Genomic DNA, 25,100 nt, shown 5'->3' on the forward strand with positions numbered 1-25,100 from the left:
CAGAGCAGTTAGCTTTCCTCCATTTCTCTGTGCATGTGGGTGTGCACAAAATGGATGTGTACAACAACCCAACCAATATTTAAGAGAAACACTGTGGAAGAAATAAGGGTTAGGGTTAGAAGCCCTGTTTTCCGAGCTTACGTTTGTGAATCATTTCTGTTTCCATGGCATGATGAGTTTATTGGTTGCCTGGTACTTTGCCCAAAGCACATCTAAAATGTACAGCTGCCCACTGGGTATCATTTGGACAGAGGTATTGATTGCATATGTGAGCACAGGGGTTTCCTATTTTGGAAACTCTTCCATGCAAGTGGAGCAACTCAACACTTGTAGGGCCCCATTCTCTCTCTCCCTCCCCACCGTACATTGGCATGCATTGCTATAGAACACATAAAGTTAATGACTAAACGGATGGCATTCATCCGTACTCTGTAAGATTTGTGTTATAGGGTGGGTAGCGATACATAGACACTTATCAGGAGAAAGGGCTGGACCCCCCCCCCTTTTAGCCACATTCTTGCCACAACTGTAACCTTAGTTAAATTATATGAAACAGAAAACATGAAAAACATTTTAATCTTCTCTCCCAGAAAAATATTATATAGAATAAAACATAAATACAGCTGTGTGGTCATCAAGCCGGTGTGGGCTAGCTGTGTCGATGAACAAATGACACCCCATTCTCCTGTGGGACAGATGATTGAGAGTTTACATTTAGGGCTTTAATGAGAAGTTGAGTTAATTCCTGGAGCTCACAGATATTGGCACGTGGCAGTGTGGCAGAGATCTGGGAAGCAGGACAGCTTCCGTTTCAGTGCCTGGGCATGTTTTGGAGGCTAGTATGCTGGCACACACAAGTTCTGACAATGCTGGAAGATCAGCCAGGGATAATTTCAAATATATGGAGGCCAGGAGGTAGATAGGAAGGAAGCCATCTTTCCCCGACACTTGATCTATGCCCTGCCTGTTAATATGAGGCAGACACCTCATATTGTACTGTTTCTGATGCCTGTTAATATTTTTATTATTATTAAATAAGCCTATCCAGGCATGTAATTTTCTTATGTATATTTGTTTTTGAAACTGTTGATTTTAGTAAATAAGACAAAATAAAAATAAATGTAAGCAGCACCAGTTCTTTAGTTTTCTCTGGAAACAAACAGTATTATTGTTGCGCTCCTTTAGGATGAGGATGACCCTTATATTCAGCTTCCGTTTAATAAGGCAAGCTGTTAAATATCTAAAGACTGCTTTCTTGGCCAAAAGGTCAAGTTCTGCCTAAGACAGCCTTCAAGAGAGAACAGATGTTGGTGGCACATACATCTGAGCTGTGCTGGCAGCTTTCACCAACTGAATAAGGGAACTGTGGAAGGTGTTCAAGGAATTTTTCAACTGTCCAGGACAGATGTGTGGAACCTTTGACTCTCCAGATGTTGCTGAACTACAACTCCCATAATCCCTGGTCATAGGCTGTTCTTGCTGGGATTAATGGGAGTTGTCATTCAGCAACATCTGGAGGGTCAAAGGTGAGCTAATATCTAATATATAATAATATAACACCTTAATTGTCAATGTACAACCTGTGTACAATGAAATTAACCGAGCCTCCCCTCCCCCCAAACACTCAATCTCATTGCACTCTGTGTGCTTGTCGCACAACACACTAACCCCGAAAGTCAGTTGCACTACATGATTTTCCATTCAGTAGCCCATGGATAGAAACTGTTTTTTAGCCTGTTGGTACGACTGATTATACGTCTATATCTCCTGCCCGAGGGTAGAAGATTAAAGAGGTGCTGGCCAGGTTGTGAATCGTCCCTGAGAATTTTTCTTACTCTCCTAAGGCAACGATCCCTTGCGATGTCATCTAGTGGGCTCAGGGGACAGCCCATGATATCATGGGCTGTATTCACCACCCTCTGTAAAGACTTTCTGTCCATGGCTGTCAAGCCAACGTAACACACTGTGATACAATATGAGAGGACACTTTCCACTGTGGACCGGTAGAAGGAGACCATCAATTGTTGTTTAACATTGTTCTTTCGCAAGACCCTGAGAAAGCGGAGCCTCTGTTGGGCGTTCCTAACCACCTGAGTTATATTGTTTTTCCAAGTCAGGTCTTCACTAAGGTAAACTCCCAGGAATTTAAAGGAAGAGATTCTCTCCACACAACCCCCGCGATATACAATGGGGCTAGTTCCTCTCTCTTCCTCTGAAATGTCTAGGATAACAGTGGCCTAGGATAAAAGGGAGTCCTTACCACTGAGGCTAAAAGGTTGAAGACCGAGTACAGTATTGGCTGTTAATCATTCTCGTCCAACATGGTAGGAATATAAAATTTGCATTGATGCAGAGCTGAATTCCTGATCTGCACAGGTGTGTCTGTATTCAGAACTAGTGGCTGGCCTGATCTCTAAAATTTCACTAGCATGACACTTTGTAGAAATGTGCAATCTTACTTACTAATTAGGCTGCATGAATCAATTGATTAGTCAGGGCAATTCATCAGTTAAAGTGGATTTAAATCAGATTACAACCGTGTTTATGGAAGACAATCTTACTTGGCTATGAGTGATCACCAAAGAAGAAGAAGAAGAAGAAATCAGATTACAGCTGAAAGGGTGTTCTGAGTTTATTATGTTGTTGCGATCATTCTCTGTCCACCTTTGCATTCAGGTAATGCATGCAGGAGACTTTCCCAAACAATATTTACAGCCTGTTCCCACACATATTTACTCAGAAATAAATCTCAGTAAATTCTCCCAAGAAGTATACCCAGGACTTAAGCCTTAGTTAAGAGTAGATACGATCATCATTGAATACACCTTTCATATTGAGCTGCTGTGAAGGAAAGCTCTATATAACAGCTTCATACAAATAAAATTAAAATATTGTGGAATTTATATTTTGTTTGAATGTTAATTAATCCATTGAAAGCAACAGCAAATGGATGACAGTCCTTTTAGCTGCAAAACTCTTATATTATCATTAGTCCAGATCAGTAACCTTGTACGTTGGATTATTTGGAGAGGTCCTCTGTGTTAGTGGCTCCTTTCTTATAATTGAAACAGGCATGGCTTGAGTGCTTATATCAATTTCTGCCCATCTCCAAGCCTGCAAGGTTGAAGCTTTTCTCCATGTGATTGATGGTTCATGTGGGACGAGGAATGAATGCAGGGCCAGGAAGATCCATACTTCTTCCTTATTTCTTAGACGAAAAGTTAACACAGCTGTTGCTAAAGGTTAAATTTGGAGGTCAGATTGTTATGCTATTAGGAACACTCCATGTAGGTTTAAACTGTATTAATGCACAACCCTTTCTTTATCCACAGAGTGAGTTAGTCAATGACTACATTGATCCATTGTTGTGTCTTCTTACAGAGGTTCCTGCAATGAAGCAATAGAAATCATTAGGGCTTGTGATAAGGAATTCCTCCCGGTGCAAGCAGACACAGAGTTCACATTTCATTTACTGTCACAGCAGCTAGGCAGCTACCAAGCCTAGAAATTCATGTCAAAGCGGTTTAGGTTAGGGAGACTAAACATGGACCCCTGTGTTTGGTTGTTCAGTTTGTTAAACCGTATCCCCAAACCTTTAAATCCATCGACTGCATGTGCATAATTTCTTTGCCCTGATGGTATTCTTGGCTGCATTCTCACTACCAGCGTTTATTTCATTACACTTATATATTTATTTCAGTTCACATTGTCTTCCTCCAAAGATCTCAGACCAGCTTACATGCTGTTCGCAGGCTTCTGTCGCTGACAGGTGGCTTTTAGTTTAGCTTCAGAAGCACAACTTCATCACATTCTTTTTAAAGAGGTGCCAAATTTATGGTTTTATAGAGATTCATTGGGTTATATCCAACACTGTGTGAGTGGCTTCCTCTTCCTCTCCTCTCCTTGTACGCCTCCAAAATATGCTCCAGGGAGGGGCTCCAACTGTTTAGAGCAGATTTTGAGGATGCATGGGGAGGGGCCCTGGGGCTGGAGGGGGGGCAAATTCTGTTGTGTAAGTGGATCTCTGTTGAATGTGTGCAGCAGCAACACTGAATGCAACTCATTGTCTTTATGCTGTATACTGCTTTATTTTATTTTATTTTTTAAAATGAAGTGGTATAAATAAACATTCTAAATTTAAATAAATATCTCCACCAACCACCACTTTCCAGGTGCCATCCATTCACCCATGAAATGGTAGGGTGGTGGGTGGTAGTGTTATTTGATTTTGGGTGTGGGTTTTTTTTTGGTTCTTGCTTTTTCAAGACAAAGTGGCTGAGGGTTCTCACCTCTCCCCCCCCCAAATGTAAACAAACAAACAAACAAACAAACAAACAAAGCAACTTGCTGCCATTTTAGATGGGGACTTAGCTACTCTCACTAGTCTGCTGAAATTCCTGAGATGGAATATCACAGCGATGGCCATTTCTGGGCAGGAATAATCTGGCCAAAGTGGTCCATGTATTGGTATTCCAAAGACTGGTTATGTGCTCTTAAGGTTGGTTCAGAAGTGGCAGCTAGTGCAAAACACTGCTGTGAGATTGCTGGAGTTGTACAGTTAGTTTAATTGTATTATTTGTGGTATATATTCTGTACTTGCCCCCCCCACCCCTGTACACTGCTTTGATATTCAGAAATGTGAGCAATTTATCAGTATTTATCAAAAATAAATAATACATGGGGCTATCTAGCACACCATGGGTTCAATAAGATCATCAGTGCCTTGACATTCTGGAAACCTTGGAGCATGCATGAGTAAGCCTAGCAAAATTTACCGAATCTGGCAGCACAACTTTGGAGACTAGTAAAGTTATTGAAGAAAATCCCCAAAGAAAAAGAGTTAAAAGTTCAATTGTCCTTGCAGGTGCATTAAAGTTTATTGGGGTACATGGCTGGTGTGCTCACACATTTTAAGTGTTTAATTTGGGTGGTGGTAGCAAAGTATAAAGCAACACTGGGAAACCCTTCAAGCTTAAGAGGCACATTCACTCATGGGCAGCCTTCTGGAGCCTGAATGGTAGTGGTGGACAGGGCTGGAGCCAGAAGTGGGGAAGCCAGAAGCAGAAGTAAGCAGAGCAACTAATGTTAATGTTATGAGTTTGGGGGTCAGTCTGGATGATACACTGAGTCCTTTCTAGTTCTTGGGATCCTGTATCTGTGGCGGTAGGATGTATGGGAGCAAGCTTGCCAAAGCAGCTCCCTTGTCTATGTAATGGCTTTGGCTGACTAGTTAAGCACCACGATTAGCATAGCCAAATAAGTTGCTCTGTACTGTAGAACAAATTGAGGTGGGTCTTTGACCCTCCTTACCTAGTGGCTAAGTGGTAGAAGAACAGCCAAAGGAGTGGAGTTGGAAGCAGGTTGGAAGCTGGAGACACAGAGACATGCTCTGTGTTGGATTCAAAGTTGCAGCTAATGGAGAAGGAAGGTCTTTTGGGGTGTCAGTGATGTAGGTGCCTCCATCTTATGCTCAGGTTTTATATATGTGTAAATAAAAATATGTATCTTAAAGCTCCCATATTCCCTGCTGAGCTGTGGGTGAACTGAGCACCAGCGTGTGCTTTCATTTTAAGGAGCAGCAGGATGTTGGGAAATGATTGTTTCCATCTTTTCCCATATACCTTGTATTTCCATGAAAATTCACACTCATTCTCAGAGTCTGTGTTCTGCTTTTATTGCCTGATGCTTGTACTTCCTGCTTCCTGCTCTTATTGTTTACTTTGGTTATATGTTTTAAAGTACGGTATTCAGAAACTGAAAGTTTTAAAAAATCCTTTCTGAGTTATAATTTCTACATCAAATGGTCTAAGGTTGCAAGTCCTAGACCTGCTTCCCTAGGAGTAAGCTCCATGGAACACAGTGGGACTTACTTTTGAGTAAATTTGCTTTTGGCTGGCAGTCTTATAAGAGAACCCACTCTCACGAGGTTTTCCAGTCTTATAGACAAAAGCAATTTGGGTAGTGAGATGAATAGCTCTAGGAGGTGTTATCTTACAGATGGCGCCTAAAATCAAGGTCCTGACCATTTGTTGCCATTAAAGATCCCCTAACATTTTTTTTTCATGAGCAAAGGTGTTAGCTGTGGTGTCCTGGACCAATTCCAGCTTTGGGTAATTAAATTCTGTCTTCCTAAATTCCTCCCTTCCCTTATGTAGTTTCAACTCACAATGGTGTTCTTCATTTCCTGTCCTAAACCGTTGTCTAGAATTGCCTTGTGCTGTTAAACAGCTGCCACATTTCACCCCTAAGGAACTACATTTCAGTACTCAGTATATGCCTGTATATTATTTATAGGAGTGTAAGGAAGAGAGAGCGAGGGAGCTAATTGTACCTGCAGATGAATATAGGGCATAATGGAAACATACTTCCCCAGCCTGCGTGTGGATGCCATGTTAAGGCAGTAATAAACTGGATTTCTTTGTCATTTGAAAGCACAAATTTGATTTTTTTGGTGGGCGGGGGGACAATAACATTGAGTCCAAAATAAGAACCCATATTCAATAATTTGATGTCCGTCCGTCCCACCACAGGCTTCTATATTCAATAAATAGCCCTCCTTTATTTTTATGTGTGCAATCTAGCCACTATTTATTGCCTTTCTGTGTTGTAAAATGAGCCCTTTAAGCCACTCCTTCCCCCCTCTACCTCAGCAACCGTTAAGAAACTAATAAGCTGATATTGTTGCACTTGATTTCTAGATATTGGTCATACCAGGTAAATGGTTTCATTTTCTTAGCTGAGGAAGAAATCTCGAGCCCTCTTCTACTGGGGCTTGTTAAGCTGTTGCCTTGGGGGGCAGTTGATCAGTTCTTAAGTAGTAAGCAGCGTTAGCAGTCAACAGGCATAGGATCCCCTGCAGCTACTGCAGTCTGTCTCGCCTATCATCCTTTATAGTGGTATAGAGAAGTGCTGCCTTATTGTAGTAATAATAAAGATAAAGAATAGGAACAAGATAGCATTCATTGAGTTTTCCATGTGAGGGAATTTAAAGTGTGCGTGCGCGCGCGCGCACACACACACACATGAGAGAGTGCAAGCGCAGCAATTGGCGGGACATAGCAATTTATGTGGATCTGAACTCTTGAGTATGTAATATGAAAAGTATTCCTCATGGCATTTCTGGTAAGACAGGAATCAAAACCTGACACTTCGGTGTGAAAGGATAACATTTTAAAAATTCTGTTAATGTTTCTCTCTGCTCAGGGTGGCCTCATCTGTTGCCGCAACCTTAAGTATAGTTTCATGTGCTGTGAAGGCCCAATTGGCAATTAGCTTTATAAAAAGGGATGTTTTGAGGAGGGGTGGTGGGCGGTTGTTTTCCCACCCTCACTGCACGCAGGAAAAATGGAAAGAGAGGGTTGATCCAGTAACAAAAGAGTAGAGCCTCAGAAAAGTGCTGGGATACACGGTAAACTCTATTTTGGGATATAAAAAGACCAGTGCATTTCAGTCAAAAGTATCTTTAGGGTCAAAACACAATTGTTAGAATGATTCAAAAAGGCATCGTGAACGATGGTTCTTGATGCAAAACATATTTTCTCAGAATTCTTTTTTTTGTGTTTGAGGAAGGCATGGACTGAAATGAGTTGGGCTTTTTTATATCTCACAATAAAAGCCCCATGTATTCCAGCACCTTTGGAGGCTTGGCTTCTTTTCCCTGTCCACCCCCAACACAGCCTCCAGTCCCTTTAGTCAAGTGTTTTCTCTCCCCCCTCTACTGGAAAACCAACTGGACCAGATCCGGCCTTGGTACGTCCTGCTACCAATCCCGGCTATAAAAAGTATATGTGACCCAACTCCTGAGAGATTTTAAAAATAAATAAAAATAAATGCCTGCATGCCACAAAATATCATGATGATTGGGTCAAGGCATGCCCTGAGTCCAGGTGGGGCCTCTACCTGGCTGGATTCTCTTCCCCTGATTGCCTCAGTGGGGTGCTTGACACATAGAGGGGATTGGGCTGAGCTAAATAAGGAATTGATCCTTGGCCTACTGCCATGCAAACTCCACTTACTTGCTGTTAGTCAAAATTTCAGCCTGATTTCACCCAACACTGATGTCCAGTTTGAGTTACTTCCACTGTACTTGTGAACCACTGGGGTGTGCCTGCCTGGGCAAAAACATCTCCTCCTGAATATTGTTGGATTGGGATCAAAACTTTCTCATTACATGGCTTCACCGCTGTCAATGTGTTCATGACATCTTGAGTTTTAGTCTTCATTTCCTCCTCTCTAGTATTGAATGCAACTACTGACACACACATGGAAACATCAGGGATTGAACCTGGAACTATTTTCTATGCAGAGTATGAGCTCTACTACTGAGATGTGGGCTTTCAGCTTCTGGAGCTGCTTGTCTGCTGTGTCTGGGTGGCCCCTTCTTATCCAAAGCTGTGTGCAAAGAATCCTTTACCCTTCATAGAGTTACCATTCCCACCACACTTAACAAACTAAAGTTCCCATGATTCTTGGGGGGGGGGGGGAGAGAGATCCTGTGCTTTCAATGTGCTTTCAATGTCTAGTGTATATGCAGTCAGTGTTGGAGTCTGAGCCCAGATGGCTGATTCAGATGGGAGGTCCTTACAGAAGCAAAGGAAATAGTGCTACACCTTAACCTTCCTATTAAACATTGTTTAGGTAACTGGAATTGCTCCTTCTTCTGTGGAGCTTGCAAGAAGCATCCCCCCCTTTAAGAGGTGTTCTCATAATCTAAAACATTTCAAATCCATGCAGTTTCTGGAGACAAATGTTTGGGTTTCTGCGAGAAAGCCAACTTAGGTTTTAACATCAAAGCGAAAGCAAGGTTGCACAGGAGTGCAGCTTGAGACCAGCTCATGTTGTCCTGAAAAGCAACATACTTTGCCTGCTGGATCTTCGGCACATCAAATGACAGCTCTGGCATTGTTTTTAGAGGGTTAACTAAGATTAATGAGGAAAGAAACATGAAGCCATAGAGGATCAACATTACAAATCAATGCCTGAATAAATTTAACGTGTATTCCATCTGCAGAAAATGTGGTGTGGGTTTGTTTCCTAAGAGTGTATCTTTTATGCTACTAAATAACCCACCAAGACATGAACACTGCATCCAGTTTAATAATGCTTTATTTAAGGTTTATACTGTAGTCAATGTATTGATTGGGGGGAATTTGTAGAATACAGGAGAATGTTTAATAAGATACAAATAAACTCCAGTGGTGTTTGCAATTCCCAGCCCACAGCATTTGTGAATTGTAACTTCAGCATTTTAATTCACTGAAAGCCATTAGAAAAATGGCCAGTTTGAAAAAGCATACATTCGCTCTGGGTTAAACCACTCTTCTGAAAGATGAACTCTTAATTTTTACAGCTTTTGCTACCCGACCATCTCCATGATCATCAAATCACTCCTAAAAGCACTTCTTATTTAAAAGAAAAACTGAAAAGAGAATTAATATTTTATTTATTTCTATCTAATTACTGCTTAGAGGCAGAAAATGTGACTGGTGTCTTTGAGAATTACATCCTTTTGTCATTAAACCTTTCAGTGAAGATCTCTCTCTCTTTCGCTCCTTTTAATCAAAACACTATTATCTTTAGATTGCCTCTTAAAATTGCTGTTTGTCTAACAAATCTGAAGGAGTTACTTACCTCCTAATAATTACAGTGCAAAAGAAAATAATAATACAAAAAGGAGACCTTTTACATGTCTGAGTGGTTTCACAGTCCAGTCTCATAATCAGATTCCAGAAATTGAACTTGCAGAAAGTTTGTGCTAGCCTTGTGGATTTTCATTTCAGATGTTGTCAACTCAAGGGCATTTGGACCAATCAATACCTGTCTGTCTTCCTGCACACAGAAAGTTGGCTATTAGAAAAGAGAGGCTTACAGCAGGCTCAGCCAATACCATTAGCCCTAGCCTTAGGGCAGTTCTATCCATGTGCTGGGGTAGACACCTGCCCCCTCCCCTCCCCCACCATTAAGAAGGCCACTTGGGATGTCATTTGGACATAGCGGGCAAAGAGCACTTCTTTATTCTTTCTCTTTTTTACACCCAGACTTCACCAAAAATCAATAAATCTGTTCTTTGCTTATTTTCAGAACTTTACTTCAATATAAGCAAGGACTTTCCTTCCAGCTACAAACTCCAGCAACACCAAGTCATTGTGTGTGTGTGTTTTATTTTCCTTTCTTTGTTCCAATTTGAGAAATAATTGGAAATAATATCAGAATGATGCTCTCTCTTTTCCTTGCTAAAGATTTCATAGATGAAAAGACCTTGATCTGCTGTCTCCTTTCATGATTCAGCAATACACTGGATATTTTTCGCCCTTTATATTCTTGTGGTACTAATGAATTTTATGGAATGACACAACGTTGCCTTTTGTTTTTCCCCACTCAAAAGCACTGCTCTCTACCGCATGTCAATCAGCTTTATTCCAGCCCTCATATAGTCTTTCATTTTATGTAATTGTGGTAAAAACTAGTTACTTTTTATTAGGAACAAATTCCCAAAGAGTAATCATGTTAGATATTTTGCAGCAAACAAGACAAAAGAGGTAGTTGTTAAACTGACCCTCTCTTCTTTATTTTTTCGCTTTTTCGCTAGAACACACAATTGCATTTTCACATCTCAGCACAAAAAATGGGTTTTTGAGAAGGTTTTAGCTACGATCTTTCAAGGAAGTAATCCACATTTAACATTTCGGGATTTACTTCCAAGTCAATGTATAGGATTAGGCAGTTAGCAGCCACTTGAAAGAATGTGATTTACAGAAGATGCATTCTGTTTGTGTGCTTGTGGTTTTTTGGTTTTTGTTTGGGAAACCTGTTGGCTAGCTGGGATAATGTAGAGTAGGGAGGAAGGAGTATGAGTGACAGTTTATTATTCCCAGAGCAGAACCATGAATCAAACAAAGCTATGGAGGCTGACTCACTAGTACTATAGCAGGCCTAAGAACAGTTAAGAATGGAATTGACATTTGAGGACCTCCTTAAAACCTGCCTCTGCCACAGGCTTACTGTATGGCCCCTGGCAACTCACTTTCTCTTAGGCTCAGTTTTCCATCTGAATAAAGGAGTGCAACCAATGATTTACATCACAGAGTTGTCGTAAAGGGTGAACACAATGGCACAATACTAAAGTGCTAGGTTGTGTGTTGTTTGTTTGTTTTGTTTTTTTAAAATGTCCTGCATTAGATGAGTAGGTTCTGAATGCCTCTTGCTGAAGTGAATGAAATTTTGCTCTTGAGGAATTAATCTAAAGTACCTCCCATATGTGAATTCATAACTGTAATTAAGCATCAATAGGCCATTACATTTCATGTTTCAATAAAGTTTTAAGGAGAACTTCTGAAATGTCAGATAAGATTGGTTTCTTTTTTCTGTGAACAGGCAAATATCCGAATTTTATACAAATGATTCAGATGTACCTAGTTCATCTCTCTCATCTGCAGTATCTAAGTTTGCAACTGTTAATTAATGTTCTTTTCTATTTACTCAGCCCTTTTAAACATTAGCTCAATGACTATACTGCACATACTTTCCCCAAATAAAATATTGGATATTAACTATAGGCAGCCTTTTGAGAATGAAAGTTTGCAATAAGTGTCTCTTTCCACGTTCTGTAGTACAGCAAAATCTAAATTGATAGCACTTCCTGGTTGAATTTAAACACAATAATATATTTGTGAGTTAAAAAAAAAATTATTTAAGACGATGTTATATTCTGTTACTGTGAATATGATGTATTCCTATGAAGTAACACTGAGCATTGAAATGCCCACTACTTGCCACTTTTAAGAGATCACTAGTGAAAATGGGCAGAAACTCTTTTCACGAATGTTCATTAATTATGGAATAAAGCAAACATGGTCTTAGGGGTAAACTAAATGTAATGTTAAATGTGTAAATTTTGGCAGAATGGGATGATCTAATCCAGTGTTTCCCAACCACTGTTCCGCGGCACACTAGTGTGCCGCGAGATGTTGCCTGGTGTGCCGCGAGATGTTGCCTGGAGGGAGGCGGGCGAGTTGGGCGGCGAGAGGCGGGGCGGCGGTGGCGAGGAGAGGCCGCCCAGCGCGGGGCTCTCGCCGTCTGCCTGCCTGGCTGCCTGCGAGCTCGGTGGGCAGCGCCTCCGTCCGCAGCGCCCGCCTCGCGGCTCTCATTCCCTGCCCCTGCCAAAGCTCACCCAGCCAAGCCGCGCTCTCCTTCCTGCCTCGCTTTGCTGCCTCCTCCCCCCCACCCCCAAAGCTTGGAGGTTCCCCGGCAAGGGGGAGGGGAAAAAATTGAAACTTACACTTTTGTGCGTCCCTCCCGGCGTGACGCTGCGTGCTGACGTCACGGGGCTGTAATGGTGGTGTGCCTTGAGATTTTTTTCATCAAACAAGTGTGCCTTTGCCCAAAAAAGGTTGGGAAACACTGACTAATCCTCTCCTTTCTCCCATGGATAGATCAAGTGAACAGTGTCCTCTCGCAAATGCATGGCTAGTATATGAGCCACACTTCACTTTCAATGTTTTATACGTAGTGGGATGAAGAGCCTGTGAGCCTGAGACCCATTCTTGCACTCGATTAGGTGAAAACATAAGATTGGGTTTTCAGCCAGCCCTGCTAAGAGCTGTAAGACTGCAAGATTAACAACAACAACAACAACAACAACAACAACAACAATTTTGGCTTGGTTTCCCCAGCCACTCTGGGCAGCTTACAACATATCTAAAAACATGATGAAAACACCAATCCTTAAAAACTTCCCTAAACAGGACAAGTTCCAAGTATAAAAAGAATCCTGTATTTTTTTTTAATTATAGGATTCAGTTCACTTTCTTTAAAAGTATTCTTCTTGACCTATGTGATGGCACAACCAAAAGTTACAGGGTTAACCAATAGGCTAATCATTGCTAGTTTAAATTATTGGTGTCAGCCATTGTCTTTGCTGAATGAAAGGAGCCATACTGATACCTAATCGCTGAGGTTCTGACCGCGAGTTTTTAGAAAACCATCTCCATCTCCAGCAGGATTGGGGATCCTGCAGGAAAAGCCCTTCTTTTCAAGAGTAGCTTTACTGATATTTCCTGTGTCAAAGAGATCACTGCAAGAAGAACCTTCAGTTGGCATATTTGATTTCTGCTTTGGGTCCTTGTGGAATGGACAGGGATGCTAGAAAATAACAAAGCAAATCTCACTTTTCCAAACCTCAGAGATGTCCTGTGTAGGAGGGGAGAAGCAAGCCAGGAAACTTTTGCATGGCTTTTATTGTAGTTGAATTGAACCAGCACTTAGCAGTTTTCCCACTAGAAAAACCAAACTAAAATAAAAAACAACCCTGTCCCTATAAAGAAGATCTTGAAATGTCTGCTTTTTTTTATATAAAACATTAGATTTTTTTCCACATGCTTTTTTTTTGGGGGGGGGCAAGATTTTCAGAATCAGTTTCAACATGTCTCCCTGCTATATATCCCTGTCAATCAAATTGTAAAAGCTCTGGAAAACTGACCATGTTGGGTTTGTTATTTCTACAAACCTGATCATTAAAAGTTTACATTTGCACATGCCTTAGAATCCCCTGACTGTGTTCTAGAGGGATCAAATTGTCCTTCCTGCCCCACTATTTTTGAGTTAGGCTAGGAAGGATTTTCTACCCTTGTAAGACTCTGCATTAACCCCATCTTTTCAAGGAGCCTTCCAGGGAATGATACCATCCAGCTGCTACCAACGGACTGATACAATAATGAGAATGAAGAACTGTATATTCCTTTACCAGTGACATTGTGGGTAGTTAACTTTCCATGAGATTTCAGAGTTGGGCCTGTAGGTGTATTTACAACCATTATACCAAGGAAGAATCTTTGGGAGCCATAGTCGAATAAAACAACACCCTGATTTACACTTCCTACCTACACATCTGTCTTATAAAAACAATAGAAGTTCAAGAAAAAGAAAAGCCAAACTTTTTTTGGGGGGTGGGGAGTCTTCTGTTGTGGGGGAATAGATGAATTTATGTGTCCTTGCTTCTTTATCATATGAACTCAACACTCCATAGACAGGGGAAAGAAGGTGACGCCTATTAAAATTGAGGTTCTCTGTGTCAAGGATGGTCAATGTAACAACCAGTAAAAAGGTAAAGGGACCCCTGACCATTAGGTCCAGTCGTAGCCGACTCTGGGGTTGCGGTGCTCATCTCGCTTTATTGGCTGAGGGAGCTGGCGTACAGCTTCCAGGTCATGTGGCCAGCATGACTAAGCCACTTCTGGCGAACCAGAGCAGCGCATGGAAACGCCATTTACCTTCCTGCTGGAGTGGTACCTATTTATCTACTTGCACTGGTGTGCTTTTGAACTGCTAGGTTGGCAGGAGCAGGGACCGAGCAATGGGAGCTCACCCTGTTGCGGGGATTCGAACCGCCGACCTTCTGATCGGCAAGTCCTAGGCTTTGTGGTTTAACCCACAGCGCCACCCGCGTCCCTTCATAGAAACCAGTAGATTGTCCCTATCTCTCAGTGACAATGGGCCCCTTCAAGAATGCTCAAGAACGTCTGCTGCCTTAAAGGCACGCCTTAGCTGCTATGGTAAAGCCTTGCCGAGATTTGATGCGTCGAGAAGAGCACACACATGGGCACTTTGCTGGGGATGTGAGATTATAATATAATCTGCAGGAGCTGATCTGCATCAATTTTATCCCTGATTACACCCAATTGGTTATAAATTTGCCACGTTTCATGTTTCTAATTGGCGTAGGAGATGGTTAAAGTTCAGCTGCATTGCCCTCCATAAACAGGAGGCATCAGTTTATATGGAGTTTCTGCCTTTTGACCAGATATCCTTTTAAATTGCATGAGTTATCACTGCAAAATAAGAAAAGATCAGTTTAATCGTAACCAAAACTGAGGGCGGAAATATGTCTGGGCACATTAAAAATCTCCAAGACTTAAAAAAAACCCAATCTGAAACAAAACCCCACATTGTATTTGAATTGTTTCTTTGTATCGTTAAACTGAACATTCTGTTGTGTTCGTTCTTTTCCCCAACTTGGCCCTTGTTGTTGCAAATGACTGAGATTTCACACACAAAAGGCAAAGAGCCTCTTTCTCCCCACTTTCTTTGGAAGCCTTACATGCTGCAATTTATTCCATTGCACTATTAAAGAAGAGAATGTGCAACATGCCTTCCACCTCAAGGCATCTCTCTGTACATTTTCATCTTTTCCAATACCTGTAGCTTCCTTTCTACACTAACATTTCACTGCGAGCATTTTATACTTTTTGCCAGTTAAGTCTCCCTCAAACGCCCATGGCCGTCTCGTCTCTTGTGGTCACTCACATTGGCCCTTTCAGATCTCTGGTGGGGGGTGCCAAGCACCACAGCGAATGAAATATCAAGCCGGCAGATCAAATGGGAAAGTGCATGCCACCTCTCCTGTCCCCTCCCGAAATAAACAGATCATGGAGAAAGCACCCAAAGCTACGATTCCCCACTCTCCCTGCACTTTTCATGTTAGGCCCTTTCTCTGATTAGAAAGAGCTGCTGCATTGCTATTCTTATTACTATTGTTATACCAATACTTTAATATTAATTAATATTCACTGCAACTTAAGTAGCTGTTGCTATGATTCATAATTAGAAATGCAGTAGCAGGTAGAGAATGGCCTTATCTGTTCTTGGGGTGGGGGAGCCTCGAACGACATACGCTAACAGTTTTGTTGATGCCTTGAGTCTCGGCTAAAATACAGTTCCTGCTGCATTTCTTCCAGCAGCACAAGCCGAATCTTTCCCCTCATTTGATACAGTGACCTCTCAAGTGCATCATTGCCCTGAGGGCTGAGGGCAGTCCAGCTACTGTTAAACCCCTTGGGTTGATAATCTTCTCCCACATTTGCCCTTAACACCAGACATACCACCATTAGCTACAGCTCCACTGGTGCTCATTAGAGTCGATCAATATAGACTAACATAAAGAATGCTACTGCACCTTCTGTTATTTCCCGGTTACTGCAGATTTACAGACTTTCTCCTTCAATACAAATGCTGTGTTATACAGGTTGGGATAACAATATAACGGCACACACCGCTCTCTCTTGATATAATATATATTCTGTATATCTGTCTACCTATGCAATATATAATTTTATACAGCAAACTTAATTCATTCTTTTTTTTTTTGTCCAGCTACTGAACATACACAAGCTTTTGCTTTGGAAGATTTAATATGTGTGCGCAATATGTTAGGTTTCTTTCAAAGAAGAACCACATACTAAGTATTTTGACTTGTGTGTAATATGCGTGTGTTAATACATGCTCATTTCAAAAAGCAACATACATATTTTATCTTCAAGTGTGTGAGAGAGATTCACTCCTGCTCTATAAACTGAACAAGTACTATGAGCAAATTAATGGATGATTTAACATCTAGGTTTGAACATAGATGTTTGGTAAAATATACTATTTGCAGAGGATTCAGGTGGGAGAAAGAAGAAATCTGTGCTAAGGAATGAAAGGAATATAAGGTACTTTTCTGTGTATAAGACTAGGTACTTTTATTCCGAAATCCTGTTAAAAATTTGAGGTCGTCTTATACATGGGTAGTGCATTGTGGGAACGTGGGATTGGTTGTTCTCGCTAGTAGGAGTTTGTTATTTGTGGTTGGTGTCAATTGGCTGTTGTTTTGGCAAATGGGCTGTTGATTTGTTGCTTTTGTCGACAAGGGGTAAAAAGCTCAACAACTCTGCCCCCCCTCCCAAAAGAAGCTCAACAACTTTGGGGGATCCCCCCCCCATTTTCTTAATTTTGAATCACCCCAAATAGGGGACGTCTTATACACGGGGATATGTTATACACGGGGAAAATACGTTAATATTCTTATTTAAGAATATAAACCTGCTGGATCCGACCAATCCATGGCTTTTCCCCCCAACCAGAACTCACCAGAACTCAATTCTGGCACCTCTCAGGTGGGCGCTATTGCCATCCTAAGACAACAAGACAGGTGTTCATGGTGAGTTCAGGTACCTCTTTTTCTTGAAAAATGGCCCTGCTAAAGACCCATCCAATCCAGCACCCTCTTCTCACAATGACCAACCAGATGCCTGTGGAAAACCTAGAAGCAGGACATGAACACAACAGCGCTCTGCCCACTTTTGCTCCCCAGCAACTGGCATTCAGAGGCATACTGCCTCCAGCAGGGAAGATAGTACTCAGCCATAAAGCCTCATTGACATTGATAGCCATGAACATATTGCCTGTTTCTAACAGTAGGTGATGCTTTGAGATGACAGCCAGCCATTATTTAGAGTTAAAAGCCAGGAATATATTTTTTTTAATTCCCTTTTAATTATCTTTGTTATGCAGGACCAGCTTTATCTGTCTAGAAATGTTGCTTCCATATTGCTTAAACACTGAAACAATTGACAATGTTGATAAAATATCATAAGTCTTTACAACTCCTGAGAATTTGTTTTCTGTTTAAGACATGGGGCTGTTTCATGAGCAACAACATTTGCTGCATCTTTCACGCTGCATGCAACCTCCTGGCTTGGAGAAACTTCAGTGTGTTTGTGGAGACATGTAGCCATTTCCATGACGGCAATGCCTGCAGAAAGTGAAAAACGCAGTCACCAAAACAGAGTCCTCCATTCTCTAGTAGTATCAAATCTTGTAGGAAAATTAAGCAGACTTCCCTTATCCAACAATCATTTTATTTGTATGCCACCTTTCCACAGTTAAAACCATGCTCAAGGCGGCTTACAACATATTTTGAAAAATTACATAGCTACAAGCATAACAAAAGTAGTCATAAACAATAAAAATTGAAAAGGATGCAACCAAATAAAACAATTGCCACAGAAATAATAAGACAAAAAATTATCATCAACAACTGCAAGAAACCCCCAAAACAACCTCTCTCCCCAAAACAATACCCTAGCCCAAGGTTCTGTTCAGCAGCTTCAGCTTGTGCAGCTGGAGTCAGTCCGGGCACTGATCACTTGATAGAAAAAGGCCTGCAGGGCAGGGAGCAGATCTGCCAGGATTTCATCAAGCCCATGTTGTCCCACACCAATGTAACTCCATGTAAGAAGCACCTGTTGTTTTGTTTTTTAAAAAACCTAATCATCTGTTTGCTGTGTGCCACAGGCAGTTTGGATTTTATTATTGTAAACTGTAAAGGTTGCACAATGAAGGTCATGGTTTAAATTCTTGAATAAATGTATTAAGTTTTAAGGACAAGGCAAATGTATAATTTCTAGCCATATAGGCTCTGATCCAGCAATTTGCTTCAGGCCTAGGGCGAACCAATGGAAGCCAAGAGCTTCTCCAGCAGCAATTGCTTTCTCGTTTGTTTCCATGAAAGAAGCAGCTTTTTGGACATACAGAACTGTCCACTGCATTGCAATGGTTGGGACATTCTGCTTGTGCATCAGAAGGGATGGCAGCCTCACATTCAAGTCTTCATCTGTGAACTAGCCTAGATTCATCTATTTGATTCTTTCTTTCCTCGTCCCCACTGCCCAGCATTAGGGCTGGGAGGCCATTTCTTGGGGATGGTACAGCACTGTGGTTCCTGCATCAAGCATGAGTTAGACAAGATGGCTGTGAGGGTTCCTCCACTTCTATGATAAAAAATGAGGTTTCATGTATAGCAACAGCATATTCTTTGGCTCACTATGAAAGAAAGAAAGAAAGAAAGAAAGAAAGAAAGAAAGAGATTCTCCGAAGAGCAAACTGAATGAGCTAACAGTTAAATAGGTCTTCCTAGTGACTCCCAGGAAGTGCCCAGGTAAGAACTCTCTTAAGCACCCATGGGCACGTCGCATTTACTTAATAAAATTGTAGATAAAACACAGCTAAAATCCACGAAGCTGTTAAAAAACACACATAAAATACAACAATTTCAGGAGATTTAGGCTGTTATCATGTACTTGGGTTTGAACTCGGTTGGGTTTACTCAGTACTATCTTTCTAGAAAAAGAGGTGCTGGGACTCACCACAAACACCATCCTTTCTCTCTTAGAATGGCAATGGCACCTGCCTGAAAGGTGCTGGAACTGAGTTCCATCAAGTTCCGACTGGAAAAATGCCCTGCACCAATTCCAAGTATAGGACTGTGACACTCACCTGGATTGGGAATTGGGATGCTAGTCTCAACAAGGAGAAGAAAACTAAAGTAGTTGGATAAGAATGTAAGCACAGCGGTGTGGCTATGGCTGTAAATTTATTGCATTCAGCTGGTTTGCGCCATTAAAAAAAGTGAAGGCTCCAGAGTTGCTTCTTTACCAGTTTCAGAGATTTCACATGGATTGCAGAGAGCGAATGCTGCAGTTTCTCATAATGTTAGAGCCAATAAATGGTCATGTAAACAACGACTGTGTAAACAGCTTACAGGATGAACAAAAGCTGGTAAATTGTACAGTACATTAAGTGGGAGATGTGTTGTGTGAATGGGAGTGGGGACTCAATGCAGTGAATTCTAGAAAAACAATACTACACATTAATCGAGTGCACATTGTATTGAAACATTTTATGGATGGTCATTGTGAGAAAGGATGTGAGCTGAACTTAGAATTAATACAGAGAAGCATTATTCATGTGAGCTCACATGCCTTAGTCCTAGGAATGGCTGGAAATGGGATTTTATGTAATGGATTGAAATTTTGCCATGGGATTCATAACAATTAAAAAAAAAGGGAAGAGGGAAGAGGGAAGTTGGTGGTTATATAACACATTCATTAACTCTGTAAGGTGTCGAACATAAAAGCACATCCAGGAACCATGCCATGGCAGATGTTATGAAGATTGACTTACTTTGGAACATAAGGAAGAATTTAGAAAACATGGGGATAAATTTAGGGTTTTCTAAAACTGTTCCAGACATCCAGATGGGAGAGGAGGAGATCTAATTATACATTTCACCCTCATTTCCCCTGAAAATTATATAGACAAAAAAGTAAACTGCACAGTAAATGGGGACAAGAGTGAGTTTAGCTATGCTCTTGTATGGACTGGAACTCTACACGGTATACCTAATAGTATACCCCTAATAGGATACCATAGTATACCCCATTGCAAGGGGTTGGACTAGATGACCCTTTGGGTCCCTTCCAACTCTACAATTCTATGGTTTGAGGCAGTGAAGGCTACACGACAATAATTAACAGAGCGCCCATCTCTGCTTCCTAATCCACCATACTGGATGGGGGTTGGATGTTGTGAAGGTGCTGCTCTCCTGTTCCTGGGAAGTTCAGCTGCTGCTATGAAGGGCCCTGCTGTGCCCACCTAATGCTCAGCCAAACAGAAGCGTCCATAGGAAGTATTCCTGCTAGCTCTAGCCAGTGTAAGCCCCTGAAACAGGGCACTTGGGGAAAGGAGCTACCAGCAGTGGACCTGATCTTGGCTCACTGCTGTGCCAGCCTGGAGCTTGTGCAGTGAAAACCAGCACAGTCACTGCGCAAGCATCCCTAGCCACAACTTCCACCCTGACTTCTGCGAGCAGTAGGGAAGTGGGTGTGGTGGTGGCTTCACTGCTTATTCAGCCCTGCTGCTTCCAGCTGGAAGCTTGGATTGTGCCCAGAGTATAAGCCAAAAGAGTCATGTTATTATAGCAATCCCTTACTAGCTGGTTTATGTTGATAATAAATGCATTTTGTTTAAGGTCATAGGTGGGTTGATAAGGAATGTCATGTGGACCCTGACAACCACAGATGGTGAACCTTCCTATGATAACCCAGAGTTTGTGATGACAAAAGACCCAAGTGAGTAGACACCTCATGCCATCTCTGAAGATTCTGGTATACCAGGAAGGACCTCCCTAGGTCTGCTTCTAGAAAATGACCTGGAAGGACTGTCAGGGTGGGTTCCCAGCCCCTCTGCAGCACAGCAGCCCCCAGTCGAATCAGACAGGCAAGTTGACTCACTGCCCAGCCCTTGAGAGTGTCAGCAGCAGAACAATCTATGCCTTTCAACTCCCTGCTTCTGAGTCCTTGACTAGCCCTGCTTTGTACTTGATCTCGGTTGTTTCCAGCTTATTGATGCTGCCTCTGGATTACAACTTGATTTGGATCTGACCTCATGTGCTTTGCCTTGACTTTGCTTTCTAGTGTCTTCCTGATACAGTTTGTTGGTATTGTGTTGGTATTGGGCAATAGTGGATTCTTTTGGGAGATCTTCTCTTACCTAGCTCATGGACTAATACCTAACCTAGCATGATCAGGAATGGGAGACCCACTTGGCCCCATCCATTGGCCACTGGAGGATCAGCTTCAAGGAGTTTGTTTCACTTCCCCCAGACTCTGCAGAAGGCAAACTCTGGCCTCTGTCACTGGCCAGGAGACCCAGGACAATGGTGAGGCTTCACTCTCTGCCTTCCAAGGAGAATAGCATTATGAGGGGGAGACCAGCTTGGTTCCATGCATAGGCTGGTGAAGGTGTAGCTGCTCCTTATAAGATTCAACTGAAGTACAAAAGATTATGTTTGGCCCACAGCAGTTAATCACTATTACTACTATTTTAGCATGGGTTTTGGTGTCTAATACTGTAGCTGGATTATTTTAAGTGCCACATGTCTTAAGCATATGTGAAATGAAGGTGAAACATTATTTCAGTTGCCTGTGGTGCTTTCTTTTCAATTTACATACCTGCAATAATATTTTGGCATATATATTAATGACTTCTGCTTGGATATTGAAAGTTGGCTTTAGCTGAACATTGGTCCCCAAAACTTACTCAGAAAGAAGTGTTTGCAGGTGCGTGAGAAGCTGGGCTTTATATTTCATGATTCATAGTCTGCATTTATGACTTTCATCTGTCCATGTCCTTATCTGGAAATATACTCACTTTAGAAATGCAGCATTGGCTGAATAGGAAATAAATCACCAGAGAAAACTATGCAGAGAGCTGGAACAGAGTCTCTGAACCAGTTAGATGATAAAAAATAACAACAATAATATTCAGATTGGTGGCCTTATTGGCTTTCATGCAAGAGGAAATTTCACTCACAGATCCTTGAAAGTGCTGCATATCCCTAATGCAGGTGGACTATTGACCATCTAAACCTAACTACAACTCCCATCATCCCCAACAATCATGACCAATGGTCAAGGATGATGGGAGGCTATACTCCAAACCATCAGGAGAGCACTGGGTTGACTAATCTAAACTGATGTAAACAATATGAATAGTTTTATTAATAAAGCACCATGACCACCTACACCCCATTCCAATTAGCATTGGGTACTATATGTAAAAAATACAATTAGATATAATAAAATCATATTTAATACATTGTGAAATGTGGAAAATATCGGTAAAAGATTGCAACTAAAGAGGATTGGTTCCCACTCCCTTTTGAAAAGTTTCTAGAAACTTGTGAAAGCAACGAGTCTGAATCACAGGGGGAGATGTGCACGAGAGATTCCCCTTCAGGACAATTCATATATGTCAGACATTTTCCTGTCTTGATTAAATTGAATCCTGAGTGAAGTCTAGAGCTCTCCTTAAAAATCAAATCATTTGGCAACCTCACTCCCATACCAGCAAGAACTAGACTGCGTAGAGATTCTTTGCAAGTAAATTGTCTCTCCATGCCTAGGCAAAACAAATACTAAAAAGGAAAGAGATATAATCTTCCACAAAGATAGTGGTATAACTCTTTCCTTAAGAACTCCTGAATGAAACATCAAGACACACGCTATAACAATTTATTTTGTTACGGCTGGTGAGTATTAAAAAACCATACTGGCCACGATCTAACGTAAATTAAGCACATGAAGATTTACCTGTAGGCTACATTCCTGTACACAGTTTCCTGGGAACTCAATAGGATTTATTCAGTGGTATTTTTCTAGAAAAAGAGGTGCTGGAGCTCCCCATGAACTTCTCCCTTGTTTTCTTAGAATAGCAATAGCGCCCACCTGAAAGGTGCTGGAGCTGAGCTCTGGTGAGGTCCAGCTGAAAAAAAAAAGCCCTGGATTTATTTCTGAATAGATCAACACGGTAACGCTGCAGCCCTCGGCATGCTTGCTTGGGAGTAAGCCCCAGTGAACACAACAGGGCTTCTGATTAAATATGCTTCGAATTGTGTTGCACGTCTCATTTAGTTCAATGAGAGACATTTAAACTGTGTGTTTAACTCTCCCTCGAAAATGGCTTCATATTGCCTAGATTGGCCCCGTATAGTTAGCAACTTCATTTCTGACCCACTTATGTTACCTGTGGCAGCATTCCCTAACCTGGCACCCTCTGCATGTTTCAGATTGCAGCTGTGCTGCCTGAGGCCGATGGGACCAAGCTGGGGAAAGCTGAGCTACGGTAGAGTGGGGCAAGTCGGCGCCCAGCCGAGAAAATGTATTGAAGTGCGATAAAGCACTTGGTTTGCTTATATTCAGGGTTTGTGTGTGTGCGTGTTTTTCACCTGCGAGTCATTTTTACACGCTGCCAAGAGCGTTATCCCTAGGAAGTGAGAAATAAACACTGTGACTGTGTGGCTTGTTAGCATGACATGTGCACTCTTATTAGAACATTGTTGAGTAATAACTTCACGGTGGCTTCCAAACACATGCTTTATGGCAAGGATGGAAAAACTCATGAGCGCAATCAATGACAGCCTAGCTTTTTATAGAGACATGTGGTCGCTGTCCTGAGAAACTGAGGGAGGGGGGGCGGGAAGATTGGTGCCATTTTCCTTCATGAACTGTAAATGATTATAGTGTCAGGCTGAGCTACAAGGCTCTGCCTTAAAAAAAAAAAGGGAAAGGAGAATAAAAAAGAACAGGACATATTAGCTTATCAAAAGTCGAGAGTGGGGGGAGATGCTTATGGGCTGTTCTCCTCCTTTTACAACTACATATTTATGTTTGAAATCTTGGGATATGTTACCTAAGCGCCTACCTTCCCCCTCATCCATATTCAATTTATAACTCAGCCTGCTAGGGTAAGAAGGACAAGGGAGTAAATATAGGGATATGACACATTTATTTTGATTTGTTTTATGGGTTGGATACCCTGTATGTTTTATGAATTTTTATATCTCCTTACTTCCCCTCCTCCCCTCCTTTGTTTCCATGAAAGTTTTATAATTTTTGTAACTGTACATCTCTGCATTTCAGGAAATTTCACTCTCATATATGGAATATGAGAAATAAGTAGCTAAATGTATAAAAGTAAAATGTTCCTTCAGATACATCAGAGGGGGTAATAATAATAATAATAATTGAATTATTCGATGATAAACATGTAAAAGGAGTTACTGAAAAAAGACGCAAAGAGTTGCCTGCACGAGTCACAGCTTTTAGGAATGCTTTTGAAGAATTATGTCCAACAGAGGTGATAATGGATGGGTGGAGTTATAAATCTAATTCAAAAAAAATAATAAAAAAATTAACAAGTGATTGCAGCAGGATAGTATTCTTAAATAGTGCAAAAATGAAATGGTTGATCTTTTAACGGAATATGTCACTTATATGTAGATATTCAGTACAATTACAGATATTGGAAGCAAGGAGATGGAAAGTATAAAGCAAGACACCTAAGGGATGGCAGAGTTTGAGTGTCACCTAAGGGCAGAAAATTGTTATTTATTTAAGTTATATTTACTGCCAGGAAGAGGGGCACTTATGAGATGTCAGACTGAGGAACATAGGAAGTTGCCTTATATTAGTTAGATCCTCTAGCCCAGTGTTGTCTACACTGACTACCAGCAACTGTCTAGGGTTTCAGGCAGGGTTCTCTCCCAACCCTACCTGCAGATGCTGAGAATTGAGCTCGGGTGTTCTGCCAGATGCTCTCCCACTGAGTTATTGCCTTGAAGCAAGAGAATGAAAATTGCTGGACAGAACTTTCTTTATGTATGCCACAACAGCAGCAAGAATACTTATTGCAAAGTGTTGGAAGGCACAAGATCTACCCACTCTGGAAGAATGGCAGATGAAGGTGATGGACTACATGGAATTGGCGGAAATGACTGGCAGAATCCGAGACCAGGGAGAAGAGTCGGTGGAAGGAGATTGGAAGAAATTTAAAGACTACTTACAGAAATATTGTAAAATTAATGAATGTTAGAATGATGTCAGAATGAAGTTAAGTGGTTTTAGCAGCAATGTCATAAAGGTGTATGCAAAAATGGATGGTTAATA

This window comes from Podarcis bocagei (assembly GCF_964188305.1).
Source record: "Podarcis bocagei genome assembly, chromosome: 4".
Taxonomy (NCBI): Eukaryota; Metazoa; Chordata; class Lepidosauria; order Squamata; family Lacertidae; genus Podarcis; species Podarcis bocagei.